This window comes from Rhinolophus sinicus, chromosome 16 (assembly GCF_057876585.1).
Source record: "Rhinolophus sinicus isolate RSI-liver-muscle chromosome 16, RSI-T2T, whole genome shotgun sequence".
Taxonomy (NCBI): domain Eukaryota; kingdom Metazoa; phylum Chordata; class Mammalia; order Chiroptera; family Rhinolophidae; genus Rhinolophus; species Rhinolophus sinicus.
The window spans coordinates 19,699,782-19,711,782 of NC_142516.1; the positions used below are offsets into that span (position 1 = coordinate 19,699,782).

Sequence of the window (12,001 nt, forward strand, 5' to 3'; positions counted from 1 at the left end):
CATACCTTGTCAGAGCTGACTTTGCTGGACCAGACTCTTACTTTGCTTTTTCCTTTGTGCTGTCATCATACATTTACAATGCCCTAATGAAAATGAAGACGCTCAGGGAAACACAGTCCCTGACTGAATCTTCCTCCTTGGATTAAAGGATGTGAGTCAGGAGTCCCTTTATCTTTCCTCTCTTGATGGTGACTCTGTGAATTCATAATCAGCCCCAGGATTGTTTGCATGGAGCCACTGATGGAGCAAGTTCCCAGGAACGACCAAGTAGCTGACAAACCAGGAAGGGTGATCTGTGACTCACCCATTCATTACACAACTCATAGGCACTACAGCACTTGGGTGTTTACCATGTGTCACCACATTCCAGAGCCACACCTCTCCATTGCTGGAATAGCTTGCCTGGCTGGCTCTTGAAGCCCTGGAAGATGTTTGTTGACTTGGAAGAATCCGTGCCTTTTCCATGACCTAATGAGCTATGCCAAGGCTGCCATTTCTATTTGTTAGTAATTCTGCAGTGTGAGAATTTGGTTGTGGGATGATGTTGTATCGTGGGCAATTACTTTGAATTTCTCTGGAGCCACCCCTGTTGACATGACTTGTACTCACACCTAGGATTAAAGTCTACTTACTATCAGAGAGCAAACACCTGTCCTCACAATGAACACAACTAAAATTATAGTCAGGGACTCATATCTCATTCTTTTTTAGGCTCTCAAAAGCACAATTTATTTTTGGTGTTGGCTTTTTCTGTCTGAATTATCTCCTTACCATCCAGGCACTCTAGACCCTTCCATTATTCTGTCCCCTGCTCCCCAATTCTTTTTTTAAAAAATTTTTTTCAATTACAGTTGACATATAACATTATATTAATTTCAGGTGTACAATACAATGATTAGACATTTATATAACTCACAAAGTGATCACCCCAATAAATCCAGTACCCATCTGACACCATACAGAATTATTGTAATACTATTGACTGTATTCCCCATGCTATACTCGACACCCCCATGACTATTTTGCAACTACTGATTTGTACCTCTTAATCTCCCCTTCACCCCTACTCCCACCTCACCTCACCCACAATCTGGCTCCCAATTCTTTTCAGGTCAGTAAATTTACCACAGAGTCATACAAATTGGCACTGCAGGTAAGGAAATAAAGCACAGGAAGGCTCATCCTACATAAAACAGCAAGTCAAATACTCTTTCCATCCAATTACTATGCCCCTTTAAATGAAAAGTTGTCATAACATGGCAGGAACGATGGGAAAATAATTGGTAAATGGCAGTGAATATTTTTATTTTTCTAGAAGATTCTAATATTGCCTTGGACTTCACCAAGCTCAGAACTTTATGAATATGGCAAAATCAAATGTTGAGAGTGACTGAAGGGGGGCTATAGTACACACTGGGTAACAACCACTCCTCGTCAGAAGATTCCAGTGATGACCCAAATGCAGAGGGACAAGTGGGGTCTAGTGCTCTGCAGGTAGCCCACGTCTCTCCATCTCACACAGTGTGCCCTGTTCTGGGAGATCTGTCTCTTTCCCCAGGATCCAATTGCTATATGTCATCTTTCTGCACATGCTGAAGGTACAGTGTTTAGATGCTGAGTCTGGGAATAGCTGAGTGAGGCTGGCATGCTGAATCTCTAACCTAAGATCCCCAAGTGTGCACTCTGCTGAAACCCTACTCTTCTAGTTGCTGTATTATTTGCAGATTGTGGTGACTAAAAGGGGTATTAAAGGCTCCCTGTCTAGAGGAGTTCCTTCCTGCTTGAGGTCAGAAGTGAAAATGACCTCCGTTTGCACAATACTCTGGCATTTTCTGTGCAAGAGGGTACTAAATGCCTCTATGGCAATAGTAACTTGAGATATTGCTTTTTAATCATTTTTGCCCAATATCTCCTATTACATGGTCACAACCCTTTCATCCTCTGCATTCATCAGAAAGGTAGAATAGTTGGTGAACAGTTTGAATTCTTTAGCTGCAGTCTGTACGGGATATAGTGAGGTGCTATCTCTATCGTTCTATTGAGAAATCAGAGGAAAGTTTGATGGAGAGAGATGTTACCTGTCTATGTCCATGCTCGATCCAGTCAGGCATTTGGCTACAATGCTGGTTAGCTCATATCAGTGGCTGCTGAGAATTTCAAAGACTGCTTCTTCCTCATGAGAGCCATCCTGAATGGATACTCCCTGAAAGAGATGAAAAATAAAGTTTTCTGCACGTATGAGTATATCTGTAGAATTAATTCCTAGAAGTGGAACTATTAGGTAAAAAGCCATGTGAGTTATAATTTTCATACAGAAAATTGTACCAATTTATACTTCCACCAGCGATGTATGAAAGTACTTGTTTTCTTATACCCTTGTAAATAAGATGGGCTTTTAAACTTTGCCAGTTTTATAGGTGAGAAAATAAACTTTGCACTTAACTGTGAAAACAAATCCATGCTTTTGTCACCCAAGCTTTTTAGGGAGAGGGAGACTTGGATTTTATAGATGCTTCCTTGGGGTTTACTCTTACCACCCCTGTAGAAAGAAGGGGAGAGGAGAAAGAAGGAGAAAGGGGAAGGGGAAAGAAGTAAAGAGTGGCAGAGAGCAAAAAAGGGGTGAAGAGGGTGAGGAAGTAGAGTAGCAGCAGGTCGGGGCAAATCACAGTGAAGCTGGAGATTATAGTTCGTAGCTAATCAGCTGCATTCCCGTTCCCACCCCATCTACCTGCCTCCACAAAATGTGAACGAGCACATTTCCACCCAGCTGCTCCACTTCCTGTGAATAGGGAGTTAATGCTCTGGGTACCTACTCATCCTGACTGCTCCTGCCATTATCAGACTTTAGGACAGACACTAGACATGAATGCCCAAGAAGCCCCCGCTTAGAGTGCCAGAAAGAAAGGAACTGTTCAGGCAATACAGACAGGTTTCCAAAGCTGCACTACTGATTATTTGGGATGAAGGAAATGACCATAGTGAGTTCTGGGCTAATTAAAAATATCTCAGGTCTGGGGCGGATGGGTGGCTCAATTGGTTACAGTGTGATCTCTAGGCAACGGGGCTGCCGGTTCGATTCCCACATGGGCCAGCGAGCTGCGCCCTCTGCAACTAGAATGAAGTCAATGAGCTGCCGCTGAGCTCCCGCATGGCTCAGTTGGTTGGAGTGTGTCCTCTCAACCACAAGGTTGCCAGTTTGACTCCTGCAAGGGATGGTGGGCTGCGCCCCCTGCAACTAGCAACGGCAACTGGACCTGGAGCTGAGCTGCACCCTCCACAACTAAGATTGAAAGGACAACAAATTGACTTGGATGGAGCTGATGAGTCCTGGGAAAAACTGTTCCCCAATAAAAAGTCCTGGAAATACACACTGTTCCCCAATAAAGTCCTGTTTCCCTTCCCCCACAAAATCTTAAATAAAATAAAACAAAAAGATTTCAGGTCTTACTACTGGGCAGGGAGGCTATTGGATCAAAAATTTTAATACGAATTTATATGTTTGTGCATCAGTGGAAAAGCTACCGTGTTTGTCTCTTTGGGTTGTAAGGTACAAGGAAGTTAATTCAGATTACCCTGATTTTTGGTGGTTCATGAAGCTACTAGTTTTAAGGAACAGTGATATCTTGCCATATAACCAGGTCTCAGGAAAACACTAAACAAACATCTCAAGAGCTAGCCTCCCCAGGGACTAGAACATAGCTTGGTAATTGGAAGGTACTACAGGATCCAACGTGGGACTGGCAATTGGGTGATCTCTATCCATCCCTTAGCAGTAGGAGGGGTGATGACTACTCTAGAGCATCACTGACATTTGGGTCAGATCCTGCATCTTTTCTTCTACTGTCCACATCTCTACCTATAAAATAGTCTTTACTCTCCACCTAACCTCACACTCTGCTCACTCATAGCTTCAGCTCATGTCTTTTTACTGCCTGTTCTCTGTCATTTGCTCCTCCTATCAATTGCTCAATTTCCAATGTCCCATATTCAAAAATCTTCAAAGGACAGAATCTGATTGGTTTCCTTAGTCACTGGTGTCCCTACTGCTGAATTTACGTGTATGGACTGGCTATCCTTGCATCAGATGTCCGTTCAATTATAGCCAGGTTAGAGGGGTGAAAGGTGTCTGCATGGGGCCTAAAGTGAGGAAGCCTTAGAAGAGGGTCATGAGTTTGAGGCTGAGGTCATTAGAATTCTTCAGAATAACCAGACTATCTGGGTTCAAATCCCAAGTCCACAACTTCCTATGTGACCTTGACAAATATGCCTGTCAGGTGTACAGGCATTTGTTGTACCTGATCTCTTTGCAGCCCTGACAATCTAATTTGATGATTCTGCCAGAACCCAGTAACTCATCTGCTATTCCAGGCTACTAGTCCTACCTTGTATGTGATTGCAACATTTACCTACTATTCTAGCTAAGACAACAAAAGCTATTGTCTCTTTCCTCATCAGAATTGATTGCATTATTGCATCAACCGTTGGTCATTGATAGACTCAGGATGTTGCCATGTGGGAGGCACAGTATTGCGAGAGGGGAATGCTTGCTCCCCTTTCTTTATACTGTTGTGGAGGAGAAAGTATAGGCAGACACATTCTACCCCTCTATCCTTCATGCACTTCCCCCCAAGGGTGGGAGAGAGACTAACTGGAATAGTGAGGATAGGAAAATTCTTTTTTGGAGCAGCCTACTCTCTGCAAACTCAGGCTATCTGTTCCTCCATGCAGTGAACTTACCAGGACATGTTCTGCCCCTCAGAGAGGGAGGACTACAATTTGGGAGATAAATAGTAGGAAGTCTGGGGAACTCAAGTCATGGTCTCTTTTATTAGCCACAAAGCTTGTATTTTGATCTTTGTTTGTTTAACTTCTATGATTATATCTCTATCACTTTGGAAGTTGGCTTAAGAGGGAGGAGTATGGTTAATTAGCATCACCTCATTGCCTAATATATTGCCATTCCTGGGCCTGTATGTTTGAGAAAGCACACCACACAGGCTTTGAGTACAGAGTAGGGTGATTTGCCTTAAAGGTCCCAAAGAAACCAGAGGGAAGTTCACCCTGCAGGGATACTGGCTTCCTACCAAGGAGTCCCAGGCCCATGACTCTATCCAGAAAAATGCACCATCTTTCATTTTCCTCCGTGGCTCAATGCAGTGCACAATCTACTAGTTTTGGATCAGAGGATTTGAACTCAGACCTCAGCTCTGTTGGTTACTATTAGTTGCGTAACTATATACACATGAGTCGACCTCTGAGTCTCAGTGTCTCCATCTTTAAAATGGGCCTAATGATACCTACCTAAGAGCCTTGTGAAGACTTCATTCAATGAGAAAACAAGTGGGAACCGCGTTTGTGAACTCTACAGATGGGAGTGGTCGTCATCAACCCCACAGAGAATGAGCTGTCATGCAGGGCAGCATGTGGAGTCTATGGTCCTGCTCCCCACATAAGAACGCAGGATATGGTGAGGCCAAAAAGGAACACCCACGGAGCCATAGGTAGGGGAGTCACACCACTATAGTCTCGCTGGCGGCTGGGTTGGAGAAACAGGAAACAGGAGCCATGCGATCCGCAACCCTCACTCTGCCGCTTGCTGGCTCAGCCACCATCTTCTTACTAGCCCCCCATCTTTCTGCTAGCCTAGCCACGGCAGTTCTATTAGTGGCCAATGGCTCAATGGTTACAGCTGACGGCCAACTAGCCACAGCTGATGGCCATCCAATCACAGTTAATGGCCATTTACTACCTGAGCCAGCACCTTTCCACCTGAGGCTGAGAGCCTGGAAACTGCACACCTGGCTCTGTCCCCACATGAGCACACAGCTCTTCTCACCTCCCAATGTCTTTGCTTTTCCTATTAGGTCCCAGTGGTTCTAGGCTGGAAGTCAGAAAGACACAGTAGTTCTCTCCATGACCATAGCATGGCTAAGTTTTCTGTGAGCCCCTTGATGGGAGAAAAAGGAGAACTGGGGCCTCAGCCAGGCTAACAGGGGCTAAATTAGCCTGGCAGGTGGGAATTCTGAAAAGTGTGGGGAGTTCACTTACGAGAATCCCTGGCTACTCTCATCATCTGTAAAAGGAATATAATCCTTCCAACCTCATGAGAAATAAAGAAGCTCATGGATGTGGCACATGATAAGATAGTTAAATGTTATTTCTCTCCTTTTCCATTAAACACTAAGAAGCTGCTCTTCAGAAATGTTTCTTATAGAAACATGATTTGCAGAAGTGCAATTTTTGAGGACCTCACAACAAAGGAAGTTCCGGGAATGTCAAAATCAAACTTGAATCCACACCAAGAAGACAACTGTCATGTGACATCTTGACAGATTTGAGTTGGATAGTTCTTTCAAATACCATAAAAATGATTAGTGACTTTTATTAGATTAAAAATTGGGATTAGAAAACCATGTGAGTTCCTTGCCAACAGTTAAACCAGAAATGAGACTATTATCCACATCTACTATCCGTGATCTAGACCCCTGATCTAGTCCAAGCCTCGGCATCCCACCTAGATTAGTATGATGATTTATTTCATTAGCCTTGCCTTGGCCTTAATTGGAACTTGTCTCAAGTCCCTCCTTAATGTTTCATTTTCCTGAAGCACTGTTACAATTATATCAGTTCCCTGCTCAGAAACCTGCACTAGTTCCATAATCACACTTTCTAGACTTGCCTTCCATTCCTTCTTTTCATGTACCCTTCAACCCTTTCAGGTGGAAGTAGTACCCATATGGATTGGTTGGAATCACCAGGTGCAAGCAACAGAAACTGTCTCTGGATATTGGGTAGTTTGCAGACTAATTGATAAAACTGGAGGGAGAATCAGCCACAGCCTTACATTTCTAGGGGCCTGACGCCATGCCACAAAACAGGCTTTATGAAATAAACACCTTAGTCATTTCCTCTGAGCACTAACCAAATCTGTGATTTTTCCCTGCTGCCACTTCTGTCAGAAATTCAATATTATTGAAACTACTATTCCTGCCGGCATCTGTGTCATCTCTTCACCAAGAACTCGGTCTTGAGTGCTCTGAAAGCCAGATACTTCTACCCTATTCACAGAAAAAAATATATATATATACATATGTCGTGCGGGAGACCCTGCTCGCTGCGCCATTTGTCGTGCGGAGCGGCCTGTGGGGTCTCTGCTCCCGCTCCCCATACAAGAACGCAGGATATGGTGAGGCCAAAAAGGAACACCCACGGAGCCATAGGTAGGGGAGTCATACCACTATATTCTCTCTGGCGGCACTATACTCTCACTGGAGGCTGGATTCACACTGTCCGCAAACCGCCATCCACACTTGCCAGCCCAGCCACCATCTTCTTGCTAGCCCCCATTCTTTCTCTCTCCTTCTCTCTCCTCCACTCTCCTCGGCTCTCCTTCGTAGCTGCAGCAGTTATATTAGCGGCTAATTGGCTAACTGGCTACAGCTGACGGCCATCTACTACCCGAGCCAGCACTCCTCCACGTGAGGCCGAGAGCCTGTAAACTACTTTCTGGGGCTCTGTCCCCACAACATAGAGTCCTGCTTCCTGATATTGCTCACTCTGAAATTAGTGTCTCCATGGATAAGCCTTATTGACAGAGTCTGGATTACATGGTTATACCACAACTGACAAGAAAGCTAGGCTTTTACCTTAAGGGTCAGGAGTGCGTGTGTCTGTGTGTATGTGTGTGTGTGGGGGAGACTTATCAGGTGGTAAATTCCTGAAACATAGTGTCATGCAGGGACTCAGCTCCCACTCCCCGCACTGGAACGCAGGATATGGTGAGGCCAAAAAGGAACAACAACGGAGCCATAGAGAGGGGAGTCATACCACTATATTCTCGATGGAGGCTGGTCAAGACACAAAAGCAAACATCCGCCAGTATCCCAACAGGGGTTCTTCTTGCACCCCAGTCTCGCTGGCAGCCAGACAAGACAACATGATCCGCAATCCGCCATCCTCTTCTCTGCCAACCAACCATCCAACCAACCAACCAACCAACCAACCATCCATCCAACCAACCAACCATCCAACCAACCAACCAACCAACCAACCAACCAACCAACCAACCAACCAACCAAACAACCCACCCACCCCTTGCTAACTGCAATCCGCGCTTGTTAGCTTAGCCACTGCCAATGGCTAACTGGTTACAGCTGATGGCCAACTAGTCACAGCTGATGGCCATCTACTACCTGAGCCAGCACCTTTCCACGTGAGGCCAAGAGCCTGAAAACTGCTCTGTGGGACTGTGTCCCCACACATAGTAAGGATGCTCAAAAATTGCTGGGCTGATGGAAAATGTGAGAGAGATTTACAGTATTGTCAACATTAACATACAGCCTTCTTGCGTACTTAGGCTTACCAGGAGCAACTTTCCTTCTTGGGATAATGCAATTATCCCCTAAATGAAAACAGGTTTATTCTCTGTCCAAAAAGGAGACAACTCAAGGTCTCATCAGTTAGGGCATTCAGCTTTAAGTCCAGGATCTCTGAATGATGTACATTCTTTCTCCAGTTCCATCTGGATTCTGTCTTTATAATCTGTAATCTATGGATCATATTGTAAAGATAACCATCCTCACTACAAACCTCCATATAAATTTCTAAGGGAATAGAAAAAAGGGAAAAGGGCAATTAATTATGACACAGCAAGGAAAGAAATACACATTATTGCCTTTCTGACCACAATTGATTAAATGGTCACAGCTGGCATTTATGTTTTCTGTCCTCCACCATTCATTCCATGTTCCTTGCCCTCAGTTAGCGTATTGGCTGGATGATTCTATGCATACTGTTTATTTAAAACATTACTGAACAAAGAAGTACCGGGACATTGTAAAAAAAAAATTATATATATATGTGTGTGTGTGTGTGTGTGTGTGTGTGTGTATATATATATCCCCGCCACTCCGGTTCCTGACACAGAGCTCCTGAAATCCTTGTAAATTCCTAAGTGACAAGAGCATGAAAAGTATCTTTAGTTCTAATGAGATGACTCTGGGTGGTCTCCTGAATGGCTCCTGCACAGGGGCTGGTCACCGAAAAGACTAAGCCATGATTAGAAGCTTGGACTTTTCAGCCCCACCCCTGTTCTCCAGAGAGGAGTGAGGGCCTGGAAATGGAGTTAATAATTGATCATGCCTTACATAAGGAAGCCTCCATACAATCCCAACAGTATGAGGTTTGGAGAGCTTCTGGGTTGGTGAACACATCCACGTACCAGGAAGGTGACTCACCCCAACTCAACTGGGACAGAAGTTCCTGAGCTTGAGACCTTCCCATACTTAACCTATGTATCTCTTCATCTGGCTGTTCAACTGTGTCCTTTATCATATCCTTTAAGAAACAGGTCAATGTAAGTAATGTGTTTCCCTGAGTTCTGTGAGCCACTCTAGCAAATTAGTCAAACCCGAGGTGGGGGTTGTGGGAACTTCAAATTTGTATTGATCGGTCGGAATCACAGGTGACAACCTGGGCCTGCGACTGGCATCTGAAGTGGGATGGGATCAGTCTTATCGGACTGAACCCTTAACCTGTGGGATCTGACACTATCTCCTGGGAGATAGTGTCAGAATTGAGTTGAGTTAAATTGAAGGACACCTAGCTGGTATTTCAGAGGATTGCTTGGTGGGGGGAAACTTTCACATGTCTGGTGCCAGAAGTGTTGTGAATGTAAAAGGAGAAAGATACAGGAGGAAAAACTGATGGGTTGTTTTTGTTTTGTTTTTTCCTTAAGAGGTATAAGGCACATCCTGGGCTTCAGATATATTTCCTTCCTGCCTCCATTGGGTAACAGCAGCCCTATTTCTTTTTGATAATCAGGATACAACATTCTGGTCAACACCATAATCCCCTTTTGCCTGTTTTTCAAGTGCTATGAGGAGCCCCAAATGGCCAAGTAATTGTCTCAGCTTTTATTTCAGTGTCATCATTTTTGTGTCCCTGGTGGAAACAGTCCTTCTAAACTAGTAGAGTTCATAACTGTGGAAATGAGCATCAACATTTTTCTAAGTGGGTCATCAGATTTATATCTGATAGCGAAGGGTGCCTCACCTCCCATTTCATTTTTTTTCTTGCTATCCATCGTGCTCAATCCGGGAAGCATTTTAGGTCATGCAGCAATAGGGTCAAAACAGCATGCTTAAATGTGATATATATAGTGTCTCCCAAATCTAAAGAGGTCTGCCAAGCAATGTGCTTCTTTCTTAATGGTAGAAGTTGCACCTCCCTCTTCCTGTGAGGGTGATATTTAACTCCTCGGGCTTTATGAGGGATTGATACTTCAATGCGATAACAGCCCCTATATTTTCACGGGATACATCTCTCACTTTAGGCACGTATGTATGTCACCCAAGGTATCTAAAGCACCTGCTACATCCTGGCCTCCAAGTCCTATTAGTGTGATGTCATCAACATAATAGGCCAACATCATATCTGTGGAATAGGGAAAAAGTCCAGCATGGTGGCTCAGAGGCAGAGTTGATGTAAAGCCAATGCAAGACAGTGAAGGTGGACAGCTCTGCCTGCCAGGTGAAAGCCAATTGCAACTAATGCTTTCTCCTTATTTGAATGGACAAAAACAGTTACCACATCCACAGTTGCATACAAGATGTTAGGGACTGTGCTTATTTGCTACAGTAAAGAAACCACATCTGGAACAGCAGAGAGAATTTGAGTTACTACCTAATTAAGCCTATAATAATCCTCCTTATTTCTTTGAGATCTGACAGCTGCATAGGCAAAATAGGTATGTTTAAAAAAAGGATATGAAAAGAACCATACTTCTGCAACTTTCAACTCTTTTTTGATTGTGCACTCATTTCTGAAACTCTTCCAGGAATGTGGCATTGCTTTTGGCTTACTCTTATGGGAGGGAGGGGATGCTGTAGAGCTGTGCCGTCCACATGTGGCCAGAGAGCTCTTGAGATGTGGTTAATCCATGATAAGATGTTTTGTAAGTATAGAATATGCACCGTATTTTGAAGACTTAGTACAAAAATAAATATATTAATAAGTTGTGTATTGAGGGGGTGGCCGGATGGCTCAGTTGGTTGGAGCGCGTGCTCTTGACAACAGAGTTGCCAGTTCGATTCCTGCATGGGATGGTGGGCTGGGCCCCCTGCAACTAGATTGAAAATGGCGACTGGACTCGGAGCTGAGCTGCGCCCTCCACAACTAGATTGAAGCATAAAGACTTGACTTGGAGCTGATGGGTTCTGCAAAAAAAACCACATTGTTACAAAAATAAAAATAAAAATGTGTATTGATTACATCTTGAGATGATATTTTGGATTTATTGGATTAAATAAAAATACTATTAAAATTAATTTCAACTGTTTCTTTTTCACCTTTCTAAAAAAAATGGCCACTAGAAAATTTAAAACTAGGTAAGTGGCTCACATTATATTTTTGTCGAACAGTACAGCTTGAAGGCTTAATTTGCTTTTCTTGCCATAATAGCTGTCATGCCAGAGGCTAGGAAGCAAATTTGGAAACTATGCCAATTGCTGAATTTATCTAGTCTAGCTATACACTCAACCACAAGATGGGTTTGGAGTCACATAGGGCGCACATGAGGCTGATTAGAATTAAAGCACTTATATAATGTGATCCCCATAGGCTACCATGGACCAGTAATCCATAGTGACACTCTAGTTTCCCATTATTTCAAAACCAAAGGTTTGGGTTTTTCTTTTCCTTAAGTGTACGTTTACCCTGATAAATAGCTGTCTCTTTGGAGAAAACAAGGAGGAAGAGGCACAGTATAAATCTGTCACGTTATCACAGAATCTTTCATCAGGGGTCTGCACCCTTCATGCATTTAAGGAGCTCAGAGTTTGGAAATAAAGCCTGGGAATTGAGTGAGGAAATGGGATTCTCTGTTGCAGCGGTTCAAGTAAGTTGTCTTTCCACCAGACGTGGGGTTTTTTTGTTTTTTTTTTCTTTCCATAAATCAAGTAAATCCTTGTGGTAGGCTGCCCATCTGTTTCACTTCTGGATC

At 43.7% G+C, this 12,001-nt stretch overlaps 1 long non-coding RNA gene across 2 annotated transcripts in view; it reads right to left on the reverse strand.

The window, feature by feature from the left end:
* The window catches only part of LOC148754973 (uncharacterized), a 55,402-nt gene that overhangs the window by 34,466 nt on the left and 8,935 nt on the right, over positions 1-12,001 (reverse strand). For both annotated transcript variants that reach the window (XR_016019489.1, XR_016019490.1), the window contains exon 2: positions 2,079-2,203. This is a non-coding gene — a long non-coding RNA (uncharacterized LOC148754973). The remainder of the gene's footprint in view (positions 1-2,078; positions 2,204-12,001) is intronic.